Source organism: Nematostella vectensis, chromosome 11, assembly GCF_932526225.1.
Source record: "Nematostella vectensis chromosome 11, jaNemVect1.1, whole genome shotgun sequence".
NCBI classification, from domain to species: Eukaryota; Metazoa; Cnidaria; class Anthozoa; order Actiniaria; family Edwardsiidae; genus Nematostella; species Nematostella vectensis.
In genome coordinates, this window is record NC_064044.1 from 13,868,632 (window position 1) to 13,876,004 (window position 7,373).

Here is a 7,373-nt window from a genome sequence, read left to right on the forward strand (position 1 = left end):
CTTAGAAAACTGGAGGGGGGGCACGATATAAGAGAACTTAGAAAACTGGGGGGGCACGATATAAGAGACCTTAGAAAACTGGGGGGGCACGATATAAAAGACCTTAGAAAAATGGGGGGGCACGATATAAGAGAACCTAGAAAACTGGAGGGGGGGCACGATATAAGAGAACCTAGAAAACTGGGGGGGGCACGATATAAGAGAACTTAGAAAACTGGAGGGGGGGCACGATATAAGAGAACTTAGAAAACTGGGGGGGGCACGATATAAGAGAACTTAGAAAACTGGAGGGGGGGCACGATATAAGAGACCTTAGAAAACTGGAGGGGGGGCACGATATAAGAGACCTTAGAAAACTGGAGGGGGGGGCACGATATAAGAGACCTTAGAAAATTGGGGGGGCACGATATAAGAGACCTTAGAAAACTGGAGGGGGGGCACGATATAAGAGACCTTAGAAAACTGGGGGGGGGGGGGCACGATATAAGAGACCTTAGAATCCTGGAGGGGGGCACGATATAAGAGACCTTAGAAAAATGGGGGGGCACGATATAAGAGACCTTAGAAAAATGGGGGGGGCACGATATAAGAGACCTTAGAAAACTGGAGGGGGGGGCACGATATAAGAGAACTTAGAAAACTGGAGGGGGGGCACGATATAAGAGACCTTAGAAAACTGGGGGGGGACACGATATAAAAGACCTTAGAAAACTGGGGGGGGGCACGATATAAGAGACCTTAGAAAACTGGAGGGGGGGCACGATATAAAAGACCTTAGAAAACTGGAGGGGGGGCACGATATAAGAGACCTTAGAAAACTGGAGGAGGGGGTCACAGCTATTTTTGTGTAACATATCAAAGGCGTTCCATGGGGTTGCCTTCGTTGATGTAGAATTGCACAGTCTATTTGTCATCATCTCTCGTAATATGTGTGGTCTGAAATGAAGATCGATCTTTGTGTCTTGTGTGTTTTGTTTTCGTTTTAAGGCAAATAGAGAATAGGAGACTAGGCCAGCAACTCTAGAATAATCAACGCGTCAAATATCGCATACAAGATCAAATCTAACTCTAGACGATCATGCTGATCGTGAAGTCGGGCCAGCTCCACGAAAGTGGAATAAAAATGCGTAATAAACATTTTATGAAATAAAAGATTGAAAGGAAATTGGTGTTTAATAAGTCGTTTATTTGTCATCATCGCAATTTACAATGAAAAAGAATAACTTATTTATTTACTATAGTAAATAAACTGTAAAAATATAAATCAGTCAGTTTTCCATGCTTTCCATTGTTATGAACAATGAGGACATCTGCATCATTAATGTTACCTCTTATGATACTCAGGGATAACTTTGCACGCTTTGCACCTTTGGGCCTCCTGTGCTATCGGACCTCATGATATCTATGACCTCAAGTGGTTGCGTTCGCAAAGCATGATGGGGCCTATATTTAACGTTACCAGATAGATTGAACAAAAGGTATAACCATAGTCGGTTCGCCTATGGCTAGCCCCACTAAACCCCATACTTTAAGCCGAAGTGCACTTCTGTTCAAACATACCTTGGCGCTGATTGGCTAATCTAAACCATGTTGCATTCCTAAGTATTCCTTTGAGAACTGAACAAGGAAGGGATGTCTAGAGGTCTGCGACTCCAAAACGCCAATTCTCGAGTAAAAAGGAATTAGGGGCTAGCGTGAAACGCGCCAGCAATAAAGACCAAAAACCCGTTGATCTGCCTGAAGTATTCGGTATTTTTATGTTTCTTGTCATACCTTTCACAACACGGGCACAGAACAAATTGCAGATATACATATAATACCACAGGATCTAGTTTTAGACCCCCCCTTGCCCCTATAGGTCTAGGAGCGTCGAGTTTTGCATTTCTTAACCAGTAGGATTTTTTTCCTGTTGCAACAAAGAACTCTCAAAATCTCGATAATAGAACCTGCGTGTTACCGTCTACCATCGCTTAAATTGTCAATAGCAAGCTTCATCATTGTATTGACATTTTAGCGTCAATAACCAACACAAGCGGTAAGCTGAATTTGGATTTGTCGGTTGTGACTCCGTTACTTGGTTGCTTGTGTTATGGCTAACTTTTCCTCTGTCTTTTGAACCTCAGCCTTCGAAAGCTCGACTTGTGCAAAGAGAGCTTTATCACTTCGTTTTTGTTCTTTTCACCTCCGGGATTTGATTTGATTGGTGAGTACCTTCTCAGTTAAATGTCGTAATCAGCACTAGCAAGCCCTGCTAATTCTCTCCTGTTTCACTGTCATTTCTCGCCTAATAGGCTAGATTAAACACACAGTACTGTTTGTAATATAGATAAACATATATATTGGGTACATAGATTTATAGGTTGTATAATAACATTAAAATAAATATAGGATATATACCGTAATGATTCGAATATGCGCCCTCTTTTAAATAAGCGTCACTCTCAAAACAATATGCAAAAAATGAGAGCCCCTACTGAAGCGAGGCTATAGTTCTGTATGTTTGCCAGATTATACAAAACATTATACATTGGCTCCAACATTTAACGAGTTTGTTGCTTTTTAGCGCATTAAGGTCCCATATCAACTCTAATTTCCACCTCTTTCGCACCTAATAACATCTTGCGCGTAAGTTAATCTAAGAAGAAACCTGTTTCATAGTTTGTTGTTGATAAAAGGAAATTATATTTCTAAGAAGATAGAGAAACCCTGTTCGCACCATGGAACTACCATGGTTGTACCACGGTTAGGATACTTTGTCAGCGATTTCTTAATAAAATAACCAAAAATGCATTCCCAATTTGTATTGAATATTGTATTCAGCGAATAAAATATCTCTAACCTTTGTGCGAAATGTCTCCTACCTCCCAATTCAGCGAACTCCTTTTTCGTTATATTTCTATTTCTCTTGTCTAAAAACCCACGCGATGGTTGTTTTCAACTCTCGAAACATTTGAACAGTACTGAGTAACCATAGCATCTTGAGTGTTCGTGACTAGCCCGAACTCTCTCCGAACCTAACTTCGTATTTAGGTTCTATATAAAATAGGAAGGGAGTGAAGCAACGCTTGATCCCATTGTTCAAAAACCTGCCTAGTTACGGCCAATGTTGTGATGTTGGTATGAGAGTGATTGATGAGTGACAGCTCACTTTCTCTTTGAACTTTTACCTTGCCGCCGACACACGCCTACCCTGGTCCCAGAGCCTTGAGCGTCTCCGAGGCTCTGGGACCAGGGTAACACACGTCCAACCTCACATAAGCATTTTTCTTACAAGATGTATCTAGCCCACCGTTCTACGTTATCGCAATGCCTCGTTACCAGAATACTTTCTGCATAATTTAAAACTGTGTCATGGCCGCCATCTTGAATTTTTAAGATTCCAGCTCTCAGATCAATGTTATTTGTGGAGTTAAAGGCCCGATTCGCGATTCGATAACTGTATATTTTACAGCCTCAATTTCTACCAAGTTATTGTGGAAAATTATCTCAGCTTGGATTGATTTCGCTTTATTTACTCGTGTTAATACATTTGCGACCCGAATAGACCCGATACACGTGAGGGTCGAGATTAGAGTAAATGTGCTGACTGCTTTACACTTACACATACAGTTTACCTTAAGACTTAATTGAATGTGCACTGGACACTCATGAATGGTCTTGAGGTATTTACCTTTATTGCTTTATCTATCTTGAAGTTGAAGTAGTTTGTCGATGAATGAATCCCAAAGAATAGGCTACTTAGATCGGACACTTGACTGGGTACTCATAAGATGAATTTTATTTTCTTACTATAAAATATCTCGATCTCTCTCATTGAATGTCATATCATTTTTACCACTTCGATTCCAATTAAGTACAGAATATGTGTGACTTAAATTGAGACAAGTTCCATCAGAATATCAAGCAGTTTTCATTAATACTTAGGTGTCAAAAGTCTTGTACTAGAAAAGTTAAAATCCTGCTGCTTTGGCTTTGGTATCTATTTAGAGGTAAACATGAAAATTAAATCTATGAAAATTATTTTGGTACTTTGGCGCTTTTTTTTTTGGTGCTTCCTTTAGATGAGTTTTGTTATTTTCCTTAAATACCTTTATTTTTAATTGAATGTCATTTTATTTTTATGGAACATTTTCAATTAAATCTATAGATAATTGTGCCGTCTTGAAAATATGTATATAATCTAATTTAAAGTCTGGATATTCTATAGCCCTCTCATTTGACTTCAAAATAAATAAATGTTGTTGTTTACTTTGCACTTACATAAATAAAATGATAATTTTCAATAAAATTATATTGTTAATACAATATGACTGGCTTTAGGTGTTAAAATAAATTTACCCCTAAGTGATTGCACATCGAGGGCTGTGAACCAAATAATTTTTTAAGAAATAACAATTTCAAAACACATTCTCAGCTTTCCTTAATTTTATTACTGTGCTAACTCTGCTTTGGGGATAGTATTTTTAAGATTTTTACCATGTAAAAGATTGGACAATCAGTCCCATTCATGCAGCACACCTCAAGTCCACCCCCCACCTGAAAAGATGATGTTCTTACCTTTCTTACCCCAATCAGTGTTGTGATATGACATTTACATTAAAAACCAAGATTGTATATATATTTTATCATATACAAAGTGGGCAGAACACATGGCCCAAACAAGTTGCAGATCTCAGGTATACCAGTCAACCCTGCGCGCAGGGTCTAGTTCAATTAGAGATATCATTTATAGCAGAGCCAGCGCGGCAGTAGGCCGCGCGCAGAGCTTTATAGGTATAGAAATATGGTATAACTATGCGACTTGGTTTTGTGGTCATTGCGCGGGTACCCTGTAGTGTCACTCACCAGCCAGCCAGCCAGCCAGTCAGTCAGCCGCGCAACTCCCAGGCCTCACTCGGCCCCGTAATGGTGGCTAAATACAAGCACAAAGCAAGGGAAAAGTTCTTGTCATGCGTTGATTATTTTTCTTTTTGCCTCAAATTTTGTGACTTAAGGATAAAGTCAACTAGAGGAGATCTACTAACATTTATTCACGCCAAGATTTATGTAAGGATATGTCTGGTTTTTGCTAGTAAATTTAAGTAAGTAATAGTTCACATTAAAAAGCGAACAAAACCACAAGAAAGCGACAAAATTCAAGGTGAGTTTCAGACGACGATTTCTTTTGTCTATTGAGGATATGACAGTTATTGAGCTTTTTGTTGTCCTTTTTGTTTGCTTTGAGAATGAGCATAATACCTTTTGTTTTGACATTCTTTGTTCTATCTTTATTCTTGATTCTGTTGAAATATTTCATAAAGGCTAACCAATATCGTATTGCATTTGTCATATACTGGTAAAGAAAACCGTTCTTGTCTTTATATCATGTGCTCTTAGTCCTAAGAAGATACATATCCTTAGAAGATACAACAACTTTTTCAACTTACAAGAGAAATTTTCCTTACCGAGGATAAAAACAAAACAAAATTCAACCCCTGTTGCCAATATGTATTGTTATTGTCTGCATCTTACATCTCATGTGTTTATTATTATTATTTTTTTAATTAGTCAGATTATAAATGTCTTGATGAAAATATTGTTTTGAAAGAAATGTTACTCTTTTATGAACCAGGTACTACCTGAGGGCCAAGATGAATGCTAAAGACTGGAAGACATGAAAATTGAAAATCATGTCTTGAAAGACATGTCTGAAAGACAGTAGGGAGTTCTTATTCACTAGTCATTTGATACCCCCACACACATGGTCCCAGAAAAGGGTGGGGGATTAGACTTTAATAAAACCCTGTTTCCAAGTTAAGAGTCAAAAACAGTCAATACCACCACCCCTCTTGATATATTCTGGTTAAAAAGTAATCTAAAACCCCACATTAACCCCTGACTTCCCCAGGACCATAAGGGAGGGGGCTCAAATGACTGAAATGCATTACTATGTGATTCAGCAGTACACACTCAATAGGTTTTTTTAGAACAAGATACTTATATAAAACTAAAAACATAATTTTGCTTTTTAAATAATAAATCTGTAACGAAAAAAGTTTTCTATTCACCTAAAGATAATGGGAAAGGGGATATTTTAGGAAAGTACTGAATATAATTATCACATCATTGTTATTACATTTTCTTTTCAAACATTTAAAGAAGAGTCATATTTTTTCCTTTCCTTCTCCATGTTGACTATTTTTATGCATTCGATGCTCTTTGCTATTTCCCCTCTACACCAAAAATAAATTAATAAACAGATTTGATTTTTAAATTAGAAATTTTCATTTAGTACTTTCACTTATATCTTCTTTTTAGGATTTCCTTTCCTTTTCCATTACATTTATTTTTGAACAAGGTGAAATCAAGTTAAAAGTTTCGGGAAAGGAACCTCTATGTATCACTACACTCGAAAGCTTCATACCAAGCATTATTGAACGAGGTATGGATTTTGTCAGTTCTATAACAGACTATTTGGTGTTATGGTTACGGTTTTCTGTACTTACTTTGGACTTGCGAAGTCATCTTTTGTTTGTGTCCTGTGGAAAAAATAGTTTCCATCACTCCTACGCTTACAACTCACTGTTTATAAGTTTTGAATCTTCTCTAGGTTTCTAGGACGGCTCTTTACTCTGTTGTGCGCAGATATCTATAACCAAAGCCTCTTGTAAATATGTCGTGACATTTTCATACAAGTAATAATCTAATAGGAACTCTATTGTAATCCTATTTTTTTTGCTGATAAAAGCAAACTATATACTAAACTAAAATTTCGAGATTTTGAGATGGCGATATTTCGCGACACTTTATTTTCGCGATTTTCCTATTTTCGTAAAAACCCGATCACTTTATATTCGCGATTTCGCGATTTTTGGGATAATAAATTCAAGCAAAACAAATTAAATGGAATGGAATTAATGTGCTGTAATCATCAAAACTGACACAATTTTCAATAAAAAGATGCTTTGGCTAAATTTATTTTCATAAAAATCTATACAAGTCAAGCTCATATATAAAATAAATAAAACTGTGTCCGTTGACTCAAAAACACGGGGGGGGGGGGAGTGATGGTAATTTTTAAGACGTCATGATTTCTGAGGGGGGGGTCTGAATTTTATCATTACATTTTTCAGGGGGGTAAAAATTTCAATCTCGGATTTATTAAAAAAAAAAAAAACCCTCCCCCCCCCCGTGGACGTAAATAACGATCGGTCCCTTACACTCGGAAGTTCCATATCAAGCATTGAACGAGGTATGGATTTTGTCAGTTCTATAACAGACTTTTTTTCTTATTTATGGTTACGGCTCTCTATTCTTACTTTGGACTTTGCAAAGTCATTCATGTTTGTGTCCTGTGGAAAAATAACTTCCATCACTTCTTTTCTTACGACTTT

At 37.4% G+C, this 7,373-nt stretch overlaps 1 protein-coding gene across 1 annotated transcript in view; it reads left to right on the forward strand.

Moving 5' to 3' along the window:
* The first annotated feature begins 1,943 nt into the window (after window positions 1-1,943).
* LOC116601165 (tetratricopeptide repeat protein 28-like) overlaps window positions 1,944-7,373 on the forward strand; it is a 28,842-nt gene continuing 23,412 nt past the window's right edge. Inside the window, exon 1 of the mRNA XM_048734749.1 lies at window positions 1,944-2,035. The gene's annotated coding sequence lies outside the window, so the exon portion shown is untranslated. The remainder of the gene's footprint in view (window positions 2,036-7,373) is intronic.